Genomic DNA, 18,056 nt, shown 5'->3' with positions numbered 1-18,056 from the left:
CGTGCATGCTGTCGCACTTTCACATTCGCGAATTAGTGTGGTTGATTTTGTTATGTAAAGTTCTGGTGAATAAATATTTTAGTTTAACCCTTGTTGTGCTATTTCTAAGTATATTTATTGCCTATTGCTTGCGTCCGGACAGCGTCTTTACGCTTCAGAGGACCTGTAAGTTACTGTAACATTTGTTGTTTTTGTAACGTGGCGGGAAAATTCTCGGTGCTGTTCGGGGATTCACCTTAGCCCCACTTCCGGCGTTACATTGCCGACTGGAGACGGACTGGGAAAAAAAGAATCTCTTTGATTTGTCAAGAAAGGTATGAACATATTGGAATTATGGCACTTCTAAAAACTAATGAATTTTCAAGTGGAAAATATCAAGAGTACATTTGTACCAATTAGGCTTGTGTATGCTTAATATTATGTAGACTTTAAACGCTCATAGAATTTGCATCTTGTGAATGTATGTGCATTTATGCCATCCAAAAAGTCAGAAAGGAAATAGAAACAAAAGGTGGAATGATGGTATTCCTCCTGAGAAGAAATGTAAGACATCGTATCATTATGGTAGCCGATGTAGTCCCTGTCAGGTATGCATACAGTTGGGAACATTTTATCAAAGATGGTCCTCATCATGAAATGAATAAACCTTATCCAGGTGAAAAGCATTAAAATTCAGTAAATATATTTTGTAACATGGCAAAGTAATAAAAAAAGTACAGAAACCAAGTTGTTTTAGTAGAAACCTCTGTTTATCCAGTTGACAGAGACAAGAGAGTGAATATGTCATTTGCTAGCAAATTGTATATACTGTTTGTAGGCCGCACTTGAGAACGAGGCTTGGTTTTTACGGGAAAAGATATCAATTACAAAATTGAGGCTAAGCTCGCACACTGATGCTCACTAAAATAAATTTATTTCATTGAAAGCACTGGCTTAATGCTTAGTGGCTACTTATTAGTGTACCGGTTGACTATTTAAAAAACACTGTTCTCTTTTTGACTGAAGCGCTGTACCTCACAAGACACATTAATATTTTATGACTAGTAGGTCCGCATGAGAACAATTTGCACACAATGAAAATGGATCTCAACACCAGGAATTATATCTAGCACCGGTGGGGCAGGATGCTCTTACCTTTCGCAAATACCTGGTACTGTCACTATTTGATAGCGATTCATTAACACATGCTCATGATTTAGTCAGAATTGTACATTCGACTCTGTTTTTGACAGAGATTCCTGTGAATATGGAAAGGGTTCTGTCGCTTTAATTTTCTTCCATATTATCATTTAGGAACCTGAAAAATAAAACATTTTTTAATGATGAATTTGTCAAAATAATATGTACACTGACGAAGTGATTGTAAAAGTAGGTGGTAATTATTCAATAAGTACAGTAATTGCGCTTAGCCTCATATTGCAAGGGGCATAAGCCATGGTGTGTTTATTATAGAAATATGAAAAATATGAACCATTTTAATGAATATAATTAATTAGATACTTGTGATATTTGTATTGTTTTGCCTCTGAAACTACTTGGTAAATACTTTTCATGATGAAAAAGTACAAGAAAAATATAACAAATGTTATATTTGGGATAGAGAGAATCTCACCCGAGTGTCTTTTGATAGCAAATATATCAACACGAGTTGATACAAATGGAAACACTTCGAGGCTTGCCGAGGAGTTTTTCCCATTTCATAAACAAGTGTTGATATATTTGCTATCAAAAGACACGAGGGTGAGATTTTATTTATCATCCAACATCATTCTTCCAACCTTTTCAATTTGTAAACAGTAATTAGCAGTGTCTTATGTGTAAAAAGTACTGCTAACAGCTTCAGTAGCAGAGCCATTAGTGATGTCATTTGATTGTAACGTCATGGTAACCAAAATGAGATCGAGGTGACATATATCACCACCATCAAGCAACACATTTGTAGTTAAACTAAAAACTGTTCCCATATGCTGCCATATGTTGTATGTTCACATCAAATATATTTTCTTCTACTATTTTATGAGAGGGCACGGATAGCCCAGTCGTCTAGGACGACGCAATTCGATGAGCAAAATAGCGTCCCTTTGGCACGCCAGCGTTGCAGGACTCTTTGGTGAAACCCACGAGTATGGAGCTTACAAACCAAGAAACATAACCGGGGCGAACCGAGATTTGTTCCCAGAGCAAAGGTTTCTGGCGTGCCCAATGGACGCAACTCTGCACAGCGAATTGCGGCGCCTAAGATTTGTTTGTTTGTCTTCTGTTTAACTCCGCACTCAGCAAGATTCCAGCTATATGACCGCGGTCTGTAAGTAATCGAGTCTGGACCAGACAATCCAGTGATTAATATCATGAGCATCAATCCACGCAATTGGGATCGATGACATGCGTCAACCAAGCCAGCGAGTCTGACCACCAGATCCCGTTAGTCGCCTCTTACGACAAGCATAGTCGCCTTTTACAGCAATTCACGGGTTGTACCCATGTGGGGAATCGAACCCGGGAATTCAGCGTGACGACCAAACATTTTAACCACCACATTGCTACCCCTAATTATCCTCTGAACCATTGGATATAGCGATGAACCACAGCAATTTAGTCTCTTTAAAATTGGCTCACAATTATATACATTCTAAAGGACCGATTTTTTAAATTTCGTTGATGGGTATCTTTGCTCTTTTCGGCATAAATTGATAACATTTCAAACATGTTAGGGGTCATGTGGTTGCAAGTTCATTTCCTACCCTAGTCTTCATCGAACTAATATATTTTTACACAAAAGCATTCAACCACAGATTACATTTCACAAACTGTTGCAGGAATGAGGGATGGTTAAATAGACATAATCAAATTTAACAACAGTTCTTTCAATTATTTTCCATTACATAAAAAAACAAAACTCTCCATACTCTCCTTTGACCCTCAGCTAATACGTTTTTGCGCGTGTGGTACTTTATACATATTGTTCACAATATGTAAAAATATTGTAATGATACCATCCTCTTCATTACATCTCCTTTCTATTATGATGATGACCGCAAAAAATTACCATTTATTATTACAAAATCATTTGCGTAATTTGGGACAAAAGCCAAGCCATATTACGGAGAGGGGCGTCAAAATCAGCTCTACATGGTATATCCATGTGGTGAATTGGTGTGACGAGTCAACGCTTTATCCTCTCTAGACAAACCCCACCGCCAATGTCTTTGTCGGTTAAGATTATTTATATAAACAAACGTCAAATCAGGTCAAAAGTGTTGTATATTTCATGCAGGTGTTCACCAGAATAGTCACGTGATGTCATGGTTACGAGTTAAGCCAATCAGGGAACACTTCCGGTGCACGAATGTTTCCTGCGCGTAATCCAGACTCTCTTGATCGAAGCAGACGACGCTTACTTTATCGAATGCACCGGTGCATGTTAAATTAATTTCAAAAAGCTGTTTAGAATTCATTTAAAAGCGAGATTACACTGGGCTTAGGCCCCTATTTCGCATGTTTATATTATCCACGCGCTACTTTGAACGCTGCATTTAAAACTTTGGTCATGTGCATTATGAAGACTTTTCAGGAAGAAACATTTTTCAGCTTGATTTCATGCCCTGTCGTATGTTTTCACTCTGGAGAGGACGTTGAAGAAAACGACAAGGTAAGTGCAGCAATGTGTAATTAAACAATCTGTTGGTGAACACATAATTATGTAAACGAATAATTCCTGTGGCTCGAACGATGCTGTTATGTTATATTCGATACAAAACAGCACCAGGGCACCAGGCCCGTAAGAGAGTTTCTCTGTCACTGTTTGTGTGTGTGCTCGCGTGCGTGTGGAGGGGGATAGTGGAGATTGTCCCATGTCGGCAAAAAATGAAGCATATTATTTAATGTAAGAATACAGCATGTACATACGTACAACATATTAATTCTAAATTATGTTTATGTTCTTACACCTATGACGTAGGTGTTTTCAACTTGACCAGTTACACAATTTTAATTATATTTCAACCGCAATTATAATTATATTTCAACCGCATTACGACGGGAAGACCAAGGATGGGTTTCACACATTTTGCCCAATTTGGGTATACTGGACCCGGATTTTCGTCAGAGGAGCTAACGTTTTAACACGTTTTAACACGTTTTCTCTATACAACACCAGTGATGTAAGCAAGAGAAAACCGTTTCGTTGCCGTCATAACGGCTTCCTCAACACAATTATGCAGTGTTAATATATTCGTTTTTTTAGATAAGGAATGAATGAGTGGACGAATGAGTATGACTTTTACGCCACCTATAGCAATATTCCACCAATATTCCAGCAATATCACGGCGGGGGACACCAGAAATGGGCTTCACACATTGTACCCATGTCGGGATTCGAACCCGCGCGCGCACACTATACACACTCCGAATTATTTTTTTCAATAAATTTTCACAAGGAGAATTTTGCCCAACGCCTCCACACATTGGCCAACAACATATGCACACATATGCGAAATTACCTTTTTAACCATTCATTGCAGCTCTATCTTGTCCAGCTCTGCTATGAAAGGTGTGGTGACATAATGACATGCTGTTTTCTTTGTGAAACCTGCAAACTGTTGGTTTAATATCAATAAAAGTATTAATTGCAATAAAACCGAGTTTAGCTTCGTCGATTCAGCAGTCTGAACTACGAGGGTAGTTTTTTGGTCCGCTATAAGCAACCGCAAACTTAGTACCAGTGTCTAAAAAGGGAGGGGTGAGGTTGAGTGTCAATTGTTATCAACAAATCTTAACAAGGTGAGACTTTGCTAAACCCATGACCGACATCTACATGCATACAAAGATTTTAAACAACCGAATATAGATTCAATTTATATGGCAATTGGTTTGTTTGAAATTTTGTTTTGTCAAAGATTAATCTAAAATATTTGCTGTATATAATAATGAAATTTGTAATTGTCGAGAATACTGTCGATGCATTAAATGGGCTGAAGAGTAAAGCTAGATTGTTTACATTTGTATAGAGTTCGAACAGAAGTTTGTTACTGATCGTAATATAAAGATCAGTTGTCAAGGTCATCGGTTGTTTTGCAGTTTGTACATTGATCACTGTGGTGTTTAGTTGCAGGGTTAAGATCTGCAATAGATCTGTGAATTTTTTAACTTATTTTGTCTAAATGGCTCGAGTAAGAAAAAAATGTGCCATTTAGTAATACATTTAGTGTGAAGGGATTTATGTCCATATAGATTTTCTATTTGGAATATAAATGTTGAAATTTTGAAATTAGGTGCTATTTTATATCAATGTGTTGATCCTCTTGCTAAGTTTAAGAGTTTTAGAGTTGGCGGGGGTAGATAATAGGTAAGATAGTATAAGTAATGTGTTGAGGGAGGTTCCAGTTCTTGTCCCCAGGACTACGTTTAGAGATTACTTAAGAATGGACTTTCACTTTGTGTGAGTTCATTGAAGAATGAACCTTCATAGAGCGTGGTCCAAACTGAATGGACGTCGGGGCTCGACTGGCGCCAGCAATGGCAGCGGGTATGGTGGCTGCATGGGATATGGTCCCGTGTTGTTTCAGGTGAACAATTAACTTGCCTTTACATGTGTTTGTGACGGGTGCCATCGTTGGTGCAGGATACGCTCACCTTTTCACGAACAACTGGTATCATCACTATTCTCGAGTGATTCATAAACACATGCTCATGACATAGTCAGAATCGTACAATCGACTCTAGCAGAGATTTCTTTTGAATGTGGTAAGGGTATTGTCGCTTTTATTTATTTGAAGAAGAATGGGGGCGGGACCTTGTTGGATTGTGGTAGGGTCGGAGGCTTTAGATGGAGACTTTAGTGGTGGAGGTTAAAAGCTGTTGGTGAGTCGGACGTTGTGATGATGTTTCACTGTCGCTGATAGTACATGCGATGGCCGATTATATCATGAAATAATGTGAATGAATGAATCATAATGAGTGCGTCTTTTAATATTTTGGCCCCATCTCAGATGCGTGAAACCCTATCATGATCAGTTCGTCTCGTATGTTTTAGCTTTAACGACTTAGTCTTTTAATGTATTAGTTCCATTTAAGACGCGCCACTTCCTATCAAAATGAGTTATACTTTTAATGTTTTAGCTCAAGTTGAGATCCATTTAGATCTCTTATACAATGCAAATACATACATTGTCGTTTTCAATTTTATGGCTATTGAAATGAATTGGTCTTTTAATGTGTCACGATCAGCTGTGGCGCCCCATTTTTTTATTAAGAGTGTATCTTTTTTAGCTCCAGCTAAGACGCATTACTTCTATAAAAAGCTAGATTTTCTGCGAAACGATCGCAGCTAATCTTACTGATTTAACAAGGAAATACATGTGATCAAATATGCCGCATGCGTATAGTATATTTATATAAAGAGTATATTTAGTGTTTTTCCAGCAAAAGTAATTGTGTTTGGTTTCGTTTTCAAACCAACACCTAGGTTATCTACTGAAAGACAAATATTTGACAAGTGATTAAGTAATGTCTATTGAATAATGGCATTCTTTAATAACAGACGATTAACGAAATAGATGTATTCCATTGAATAAAGCAATTTATATTTAGAGAGCAAAAGTTAAGCACATATTTTCTAATCGTATTTTCGAGAATGGCCATTTGAAGAAAAAGTAAAACATGGGTACCCATGCTCATTTGGGTAAAAAAATGTTGGAAAGAAGTAAAATATTTTGAACATTGTCCAAAATTTACTTTCCAATATATTTTCGCAGAAAATGTGTTTATTGAATGAAAATTACTGATCAATATAAAATAGACGTTTTCACCATAATACTCTTTGAATTTAGCCTTCAGTGGACCGATTTTAAAATAATAATTAATGTTGGTCTTTTTAAAATTAAGGTATACATTTACCCGTTTTATATTCACAAAATATAGATACTTGAGACCATTCAAACAATAATATAATTGTAAAGGTTACGGTCACCGGACAACTACTATTAATTGACCCCAGCAATGGTGTCAGACAAGCCAAGCGTCATCGAACTACGTTCTTGAATAGGTTTTACACATTGACAGTGTAGACATTTCGCTCCTCGGCCAGATTCAAATCAAATCAGTTTATTAGCTCTATTTAATATAAAAGGATAGAAAAGGACTATATCATATGTATGTTTACGTTAACTTGTGGCGTGTTCTATGAGACAACATAACTTTACAATTCCTAAATTATCTCCCTTTGTGAACGAAAGTGTCACTTTCAAATTTTGATAAGAATTGTGGATCTAGAAATAAAATAAAAAAATAACATCATCTAAATACAAATAGCTTGATATTGTATTTGAGTCCTTTGTTTATTCGTGAAATATATTGGATATGTAAATAACAAAAGAAACTTACATTGTCATTGTAACTCGCTCGTGGGTACGTTGCTTCCTAAACAATTTTTTGTCTTAAGTGTTTCCAGGTATAATGTCAGTGATCTCTCTATATGCTTGACTTTTGACATAAACACAAAAACAAGCAGTATTGTGAAACTGACCCAGCATACATCACGTAACATCAGACCTGACACGCATCTTTATGCTGAACGCCTGCTATATTCGATCATAGGTCTCGTCATTGTCATTTAGAATAATGTCCCTTAATTACTTTCGTCCTTGACTTTTTACGCGATGTGTTTACATAAAGCTCTGCGCGCTCGCGAGAGGATCATTGGAAGGGAAAATAGTGGAGTATCTTTCTTGCACATTATTTCAATTCTATTAACTATTATGTGGTAACACTACACTTAATGATTATAAAATTTATTGGGTTTGAAAAATGCCTTTGCATGGCACAGCGTTCGCTCGTCACGCGGAAGACCCTGGTTCAATTTTATTTCTGGTGTCCCCCGCCGTGATATTGCTGGAATATTGCTAAAAGCGGCGTAAAACCATACTCACTCATGTAAATGTATCTGATCTTAAACTTGAGATATCTTATCTTTGAACGCAAGTTGTTAAGATTAATCGTATCTGAAATAGCTTCAAAAATCTAGACCGTGGTCTCTAATGTTTCAGCCCCAGTTGTGACGCGCCACTTCATATAATGTAATTCAGCATATCAAAGTATCCTATGTACATCATGTGTTCATTTTCATGCATTCATACACACACCCGCATTCATCTTGACATAGTCACACTAAATTACAATCATAATATAATTATACACTCTGTGATTTATTTAATTCAGTTTAACGCCCTTCACTTAATGATACGCAAAAAACAGAACGATAACACGTGGCGTTGTTGTCAAACAAATTCTTCCGCTTGTTATCGTCTTTGTTTTGTTTCTCAAGTGACGTCATATATATATATATACTAGATCTAGCAATGCTACCAACAAGGAAAGCATCGTCAGCTCACAAGTTAGTTAGACAAGAGCCTGCAGCCAAGAAAACCACAACGGCAGCGGTGGCGGAGGAAAATGCAGCAGCAGCAGTAGCTTCAACAAGTAATAATTCGGCGCTACTCAGTACGGGTATGTTGTCGCTAGGAGCAGGTGTAGATGCAACAATAATTATTAATCAAGACTTACTTGTATTATCAACCGGCTCAATCAACCGATACGCACCGTACTTCAAATAATGATGTATAGCGCGCGTTAGCTGTTTTATCACAGGTAGCAATCATCACCAAATTCCCTTAGCGACTTGTTCCTTTCTTTGCTTACTCACAGCACTTTGACACTAGCCCATGCATTCAGCGCATAATGCAATTTTGGCGCAGCTACCGCGCGATCCGCTCGGTCTCACATCGCTGTAGAGTCTCATGGTGCCTGGCAAGATATAAGTAATTCCGTAATAAATGTGAAAACGGCTGCCATACGGCCAGGCACCATCCTCGTCTCAGCAGGTATTTCGAACTTGGCTGCCTCACTTAGACCTTTGCTCAAAATATACTTGTATGGCCAGTCCTTGAAATACAACTTTTTCTTTCATATTGTTTTATAAATACGACTTTAGAAGTGTATTCTACACCTAGGTATGTACATGCACATTCAAAGACATTCGTGATAGTTTATTTCCAGTACAGTTTTCCATTTCATCCCATTCTACAAAAGGAAAAGTTGGAAATAGATAATGATCGTTGATGAATGAAATAATGGAATTTTCTGTCAAATATTCTTGGTATTGAACTTCGAAAATAGGTTGTTTACTATTGGGTCCATTTTGACACCTTTCTCACTGTTAAAACATTCCATTCCCTCACTCAACTAAATGCCCGTTATTTTCTTGGAATATCAAACCTTTATACAGCTATGAAAAGCACATTCGTCAACATACCAAAAAAAGAAAACGGCCCCAAATATTCTGACAGTGACTTTCTAGTTCTGTCAAAAAGAATATCATATTATTATTTGGAAACTGAAACCACGTTATCCATTGTACGACCACAACATTAGATCAGCTGTTTGACGTGGCGTCATCCACGTCACAACACGCGAGGTCAAATCACGCGCACCTGTCAAGACGACAAAAACACTGCTGACTTTTCAGATATCATGTCGAATGAGAGTTGGATCTCTCATCCATGGCAGAATGTTGGAAATACGAGCAGTCGTCCTATGATAATATATACCGTTTTCTGAGGAGATTTATAATGTATATTTGATGATGTATATACATACACAATTGATTATGAATTATCTTGTACAATCACAGCATGTACCATGACTTGCGGCATTATTTAATATCATTAGTGATGACATTTTCCCCAAAACAATTAAAAACAATAATCATCTTCATTAAACCTAATTTAAACCAAAATACAGTCTGCACTTAACAGTATACAAACATGGTCTACTAATTGGGGCTTTCAAATAAACAATGAAGAAATCACATTTCAAAAAAGAAGCAACATTTCTAGGAGTCGCATTTGACCAACATCTCACCTGGACTCCCCATATTTCAAAACTGGTCAACTCTTGCGAAAAAGACTTAAACCTAATGAGGGCCAACAGATTCCTTGACTGGGGATCAGACAAATATACACTTCTTAGTATATATAAAACACAAATACAATCAAATACAAGTACAAATCATAATAAACTAAAATCTATATAAAGCCCTATGAATAGCCACAGGTACGACTGGTACTGTCCACAATACACTATAACTAATGACAGGCACTCTCTCAATCACACACTGCAGACATCAATCTAGCTTAAACTACTGGGCTGGGGCCCAACATAATCCAATATACAAAACACTCACACAGCAATATGACAACATTAAAAAAACCTACAATAAGAAAATCAAATCCCACCCAGAAAAAGCGTCATCCCTTATTCACCTATACAAACTATTACATACCCACAATCTCACCAACATTAAACACACTCCCCCACCCCAACGTTATATACTTGATCAACCAGCACCAGAAACAGACACCTCACTACACAGTGTACTACATACACAGCCCAACATCTCCCCTACAGAAAAAAACAACATCATTAATATTTAACCACATACATACCAACTGGCCATCCCCCCCACACACATATACTCTGAGGCCTCACAAGATGAGAACAATAACACAGGACAAGGTATCTATGTAGACCAGGCCAAACCAATAACCCCTAATTATCATTAAAACATTATACTAATACTAATAATGCTGAACTATTAGCCATACTTACAGCCCTCCATCTAGTAAAAATCCTTAAACAAAACAACATTCTAATTATTTCAGACTCTCTTAGTTCATATAAACAAATTCAAAACAAATATTCCAAAACCCGACCCGACTTCATACACAACATCATCCATTTCATTTCAGAATTAAAATCAGGAAATAAATCTATAAGTCTACCTTGTCACCCCAACACACCTGGTAACAACATTGCAGGCATAGCAGCTAAAATAGCCATAACTCACCCATCCCCATCCATTGATTTTCACACTTGTAAAGCCGAGCTGAATCTAAAATAAAACAATCCGTCAAAATTCAAAATTTCATCTGGATTAACCTGGATTAAGACTATATTTCATAAACTTATCTATAAATGCCACAATTATAACAATTCAACCTTTTTTAATAAAATAAAATCCCGTATTATCAGTGGCAATACAATCTTAACTATAATTTATTTAAGCAAAAAAGACATCTAAATGATAACTGTGCAAACTGTCTCATTCCCGAAGACTATATCACTCTATCCCATCTCACTATCAGCACAATATTTCCTTACTATTCAGTCCAGTCAACCCTCCATCAATATACAACTCCATTATCAAATTCATTCTTAATGCTAAACTCACGGACAAATTTTAGATCGTCCCAAACAAACTCAAAATCAAAATCTCATAATGTAAGCAAACTTTTTCCCACTAAGGGTTGGGATCGAAATAACCAGCGCGAACTGTCTTCTACGACGCGTGAAATTCCACTTATCCACAACACTAACGTAAAACATCAGTTACCCAGCCAACTGTCAATGTCAAGGACACAATAACACTGCTCACTGCCATCAATCGCCTCCCTACCTCGTCACCACGACTCCCCACCCCAGCGATTATAAACTTAGGCTAGGCTCTTATTCCCTTTTTCTTTCTTTAGTAGGGCCCATATCTAATTACAGCTTATCTGTAATACGTTTATAACCCATTATGCTATAATATATATATATATATATATATATATATATATATATATATATATATATATATATATATATATATATATTAGGGTAGTAGGAAATTCATTAAACCATCTATACCCTCTCTTGTAATAACTTAAGATAGAATACATGATTATAAATACATTATATAAAAAACATTAGAGACTTAGGTGTTATAAGATAGGTTTTCCCCCTTCAGTTATACTTTTGGGGGTATGGTGATTTATCTATATTTATAATATTATTCATATTTATCATTCCCCGCCTTACCCGACTACAAAATACATTAACTGCGAAGTAGACGTTAAACCCCCAAAATCCAGTCCATTGCAGGTTCAGCTCCAGTTGTGACGCACCACTTCATATGACTTGGTCTCTAATGTTTCAGCTCAAGTTGTGATGTGCCACTTCATATAATGCGTTGGTCTCAAATGTCTCAGCTGCAGTTGTGAAGCGCCACTTCCTACTAGTTTGAGGTTTTTATTTCTTAATGATTTATGTCCAGTTGAGACGCATCACTTAGACGAAGCAGATTATTTTTCTAGACAGAATAATTTTTTCAATATTATAGTGTTAACTCGGTGCACCTTAAATTCCATATAGCTTCTACAGTTACGGTGACTTTGCCTGAATGTGAGCATGTCCTTCTACAATTGTAGGTTATACCCAGACGACCAAGGTGCCTGGATATGGGTTACACATTGCAACTGTCCGTGGTCATGTGGGCTCCATTCTGAGAAAGCTATGTTATGTTGGACTTTCTCTGTGAAGAATGTGGTCAGTAGATATAGGGGTGTATTTTGCTGGTCCGAATGTTCCGAGTAGCGGGGAAAGTATAACCTTCCGCATTCATGGTGAAGTGTAAGAATGAGTTGCGGGTGCTGTCCACACCCAATGATACCCCAGTTACCGTAGAAAGGCAGTTGTAGTGTCAGCTGAGGTCGTCTGGAAGTCTGATCTCTAGAGCACATATACTGATAGATACTAAAAAGCTCTAAGCCTCAGTTTAAAATGAAGAGATACGCTGTCACCGTTTGTCCATTAATTTAGCACAATAGTCAGTGCAAAGATTTAGAGTTGTGGACCTCTGTGGTGTGTACCCGTTCCGGCAAGTAATTTTTTTAGAGGTTTATAACGATTTTCGTATCACTACTAAAGAGTCATTTCGAAAACAAAATCAATACTATAGTCTATACTGAAATGTACCAACTCCAGTAACGATGATTTAGTCTTTTAATATTTTAGATCCAGTTCAAACGTGCAAAATCCTATTTTAATGAGTTGCTCTTTCAGTGTTTCAGATCAATTTGAGAAGCGCCAATTTCTGGTATAATGAGTTGGTCTCTTATGTTTCAGCTCCGGTTGTGACACGCCACTACATATAACGACTTGTTCTCATATGTTTCAGCTGCAGTTGTGACGCACCATTTCATATAAATGGTGTCTAATGTTTCAGTTCCATTTGTGAAGCGCCACTTCATTTTATTTAGTCTCTTATGTTTCAGATCCAGTTATGAAAACCACTTCATATTAGTTGGTCTCCAATGTTTCAGGTCCAGTTGTGAGCACCACTTCATATAATGAGTTGGTCTCAAATGTTTCAGCTCCATTTGTGACGCACCACTTCATACGATGAGTTGGTCTCTAACGTTTCAGTTCCATTTGTGATGCGTCACTTCATGTTAGTTGGTCTCTTATGTTTTAGCTCCAGTTGTGACGCACCTTTACATATGACAAAATGAGTTGGTCTCTAGTGATGTAGCTGCAGTTATGACGAACCGCTTCATATTATGAGTTGGTCTCTACCTTTTCAGCTCCAGTTGTGACGCGCCACTTCCTACTTGTATGAGCTGATTTGTTATGATTCATATCCAGTTGAGACGCATCACATAGACAAAGCATTTTTCCAGACAGAATAATATTTTCAGTATCATGGTGTAAACTCGGTGCTACTTCATCTCCAAGTAGTCACAGTGAATTTTACTGAATGTAAGCATGTCCCTCTACAATTGTAGGTTATACCTAGACGACCAAGGTGCCTGGACATGGGTTACACATGGGTTGCAACCATGGTGAAGTGTAAGAATGAGTTGCGGGTGCTGTCCACACCCAATGATACACCAGTTACCGTAGAAAGGCAGTTGTAGTGTCCGCAGAGGTCGTCTGGAAGTCTGATCTCTAGAGCACATATACTGATAGATACTAAAAAGCTCTCACCTTCAGGTTAAAATGAAAGGATACATTGACTCCGTTTGTCCATTATTTAGCACAATAGTCAGTGCAAAGATTTCGTGTTATGGACCTCTGTTGTTCATACCCGTCCCGACAAGTAACTTTTGTAGAGTTGTATAGCAATTGCGTATCACTACCAAAGGATCATTTCGAAAACAAAATCAAGACTATAGTTTATACTGAAATGTACCACCTCCAATTACGATGATTTAGTCTTTTAATATTTTAGATCCAGTTCAAACGTGCAAAATCCCATTTTAATGAGTTGCTCTTTCAATGTTTCAGATCAATTGGAGAAGCGCTACTTTCTGGTATAATGAGCTCCGGTTGTGACGCGCCACTTCATATAACGACTTGTTCTCATATGTTTCAGCTGCAGTTGTGATGCACCACTTCATTTAATTCGTTGCTCTCTAGTGTTGTAGCTCCAGCTGCGATGCACCACTTAATATAATGGTGTCTAGTGTTTCAGCTGCAAGTAGTGATGCACTTCTTCATTTGATTAGTCGGTCCCTTATGTTTCAGCTCCGTTTGTGACGCGCCACTTCATATGATGAGTCGGTCTCTTATGTTGTAGCTACAACTGTGATGCGCTACTTCATGTAATGAGTTGTTCTCCTATGTTACAGCTCTGGCTGTGACATGCCACTTCATATAACGAGTGAATCTATGTTTCAGCTCCAGATGTAACGTGACACTTCATATAATGAGTTGTTCTCATATGTTTCATATCCAGTTGCGATGCACCACATAATATAATGAGTTAGTCTCTTTTGTTTCAGCTGCAGTTGTGGTGCACCACTTTATTCAATTAGTTGGTCTGTAATGTTTCAGCTCCAGTTGTGACGCACAACTTCATAATACACGTGAAGATCGGGTGGTTAGGCTCGCTGACTTGGTTGATGCATGTCATCGATCCCAATTGCGTGGATCGTTGTTCATGATATCAGTCGCTGGATTGTATGGTCCACACTCGATTATTTACAGACCGCCGTCATATAGCTTGATTATATGTTGCTGAGTTGCGGCGTTAAACAACCAACAGACAAACAACTAAACAAACAAAATCCATATGGGAGAAAATATGCAGTGTAATATCTTTTTTTATATTTTCACAGTGTGCAATTACTGATTCTCGAAGCTGATTGGTCAGTTAAACAACGATATATTTTCACTGGACAACGGGACTATTTTTCTCTCATTCCATTCAATCACAAAAAAACAAAATTCCAAGATTCAGATTGCGAGTGTTGCCAGAAACTGTTTCTAGTGCGCAAAGATTAACACCACCAAGTCCGGGTTTGGGTCTGCGTTAGAGCACATGCTGTTTGACAATTTTTTTTCGACCACCCGAATCCCAAACCCATAATTAGTACAGACAGGTTTGCCATTTGAGAACGACGATGACATCAATAAGAATCTTAACTGCCACTGAAAATGAAAACACATTGAAAAAGACTAAACTTGACAAGTTGACATGAACTTGGTTCACAAAATTTATACAGGAAAGAAAAACACGAAAAATTAAGATTACTCACACTTTCAACAATGGCATCAGAATGTAAACAAAATCATTTTGCAACAACTTTTAGACATTCCGAAAGACAATATGAAGATTTATTCTTTCGTAGAATTTTGTGACGTTGTGTGAAGAAATAGGCTGGCTGACGTCCAGGCACCATGAGGGTAAATGACACAGACGGTTCGAAATTCGAAATGTCTACTATGAAGGGGATCAAAAGTAACATAGGACGTTACCTTAGCGACATGAATACCAACAAATGCTCGCGAAATCGATGCACTTTGCTGAACTCGGAGTTTTGAATAAAAATATAAAAAAAATAAAAATAATTACAAATACAAGGAAAAGGAAACTTACCCCAACAAGCTGATCCTGTGTCCGATATTGAACTAAATAAACTTCGTGAATGCAGACAGCTTGGCACCAAGTCTCTAGATACCGTGTGAGTCTATCAACAGCTATTCGACCATTATGTATCACATCAAAAATTATCATCCCAAACTGGCTCGCACCGGAGATATCGCGTGGATGAGATCAAGCGATATCTACATTGTAGCTATCACTGCAATGAAATTGCATCACAATGTTAGCATAAAATCTAACCCTCGTGTCTTTGATATCAAATACATCATCTCGTGCTCTCGGGTCAGATTCTCTAAATCAACAAACTCCTGTCATCCACAAGTGTGTCTGACAAGTCATGAAATCCCCTATGCACATTTTTCAAATTACATACGATGTTCATCATTAAACTTGTTGTCCGGATTAAAATGTAACGCCGGTTCTTTTGTCGTCTGTCTCATATCGCGGGTCGTTCATTCCGACACTTTGACAGCAATCGTACTTTTCAAAGTTTACCTAGTTTTCGTAACTTTCCACTAACTGACATGACTTCTGTACATTCCGTCTATGTTGTCCTTATAGGTTTTGGCATGACACATGAACAAATTGACAGGTTTTCCGTGTTTCCTCTTCTCAATGTGGAATGCATGCCTGACGAGATCTTGTCAAAACAAGCCGTGATTAAATACACGATGAACCTTTTTTGAAATTTGTCTTCTTTTATCAATTCTAGATAGTTTTCGCTGTGTAAATAAGACAGAATTATAACTGCTATAATGTGATCTTTAAAGGTTTTTAACGGAACTATAGTTTTCACGCGTAACAACACGTTAAAATTGGAGTGATTGGACAACGTAGACACATAACAGTTGATTCTTGATCTGCGACAGGGTCGGTGGGGTAGCCCAGTGGTTAAAGCGTTCGTTCGTCACGCCGAAGACCCGGATTCGATTCCCCACATGGACACGATGTGTGAAGATCATTTCTGGTGTCTCCCGCCGTGATATTGCTGGAATACTACTAAAAGCAGCGTAAAACCATACTCACTCACTAACTCACTCTAAGAGCCTTCGAAAGCAAAAGTTATTATGTCAGATGCAATTCCCTATTTTAACTTGTACCAATTCCCGTGTTTGGTCATGTAAACACTTGAATTGCCTTTGCATGTGTTTGTGACGTTACTTTGGTAGGGAAGGATGCGTTCACCTTTTCGCGAACACTCCTATCTGATAGCGATTCATAAACATGCTCACGACGAAGTTGTAATCGTACAACAAATTCTCTTTTGGCAGAAATTTCTTATCATTATGGAAAGAATTTAGTGGCTTCTATTCTAAAACCACTTTTCGTGATATCACATACCATACATATCTCCATCATTGCCCTGATAATGTCTTTGCACAATGCTATATCATGTCAAGGTCATCCTCAAGGCCATAGCCTTAGAAAGCGTTTGCTTGTGTGTAAACAGGGCTGCGAAAGTGGATCAGATATAATCACAAGTTGTAGGTATCACAGTACAGTGTATTCGTGCGTGGCATACTGACGATGAACATTTTGATTGTGCGACCATAGAATAAATACAGCTAAACACTGCATGACAAGAAATATTCGTACAACATTATTACCTTACATTATATGTACATGCCAATGAAAAACATCATGGTATTTATAAATGTATTTATACCTTCACATCAACATTCACACAGTAAGACTAAGGGTATATTTAAATATGATGCACGTCTTTAGTCCGGATGCGCCGCCCTGTGCCCATCAAAGTAGGGAATGTTTTCATTCATAAAAACACACGAAATAATTACAGGATTTTTGGTAACATGGCTAGTTTCTCTAGAAACTGCTGTTTGGTTTGGAATTGAACTGAATGTTGTGACCCGGACAATATGGCCTACAATATGTAAGTGAACAGTGAGTGAGTGAGTTGGGTTTAACGCCGCTTTTAACAGTATTCCAGTCATATCACGGCTTGTCAGCTTAATGTGGGAGGAAAGCCCGAAGTGATGCAGGTCTCGGACGTTTACCACTTCGGTGAAACCCACGAGCACGGGTATGGTGCTGACAAACCTAGAAACATAACTGAGGCGAACCGGGATTCGAACCCACAATCATAGGTTTCTGGCGTGCCCAAGGGACGCAACTCTGCACAGCGAATCGCGGCGCCTTAGACGACTGGGCCACCCGTGCCTCCTGTAAGTGAACTGATACGTCTGACAAACACAAGTAGCTGGCGAAATAAGGGCTGTCATGTTACCTCCAGTCAATGCTTGGTAAGGAGTAGGGTCATATGGGAAAGACTCAT

This window comes from Haliotis cracherodii, unplaced genomic scaffold, assembly GCF_022045235.1.
Source record: "Haliotis cracherodii isolate W230 unplaced genomic scaffold, xgHalCrac1.p SCAF_6, whole genome shotgun sequence".
NCBI lineage: Eukaryota > Metazoa > Mollusca > Gastropoda > Lepetellida > Haliotidae > Haliotis > Haliotis cracherodii.
This window is presented reverse-complemented; position numbering follows the sequence as displayed.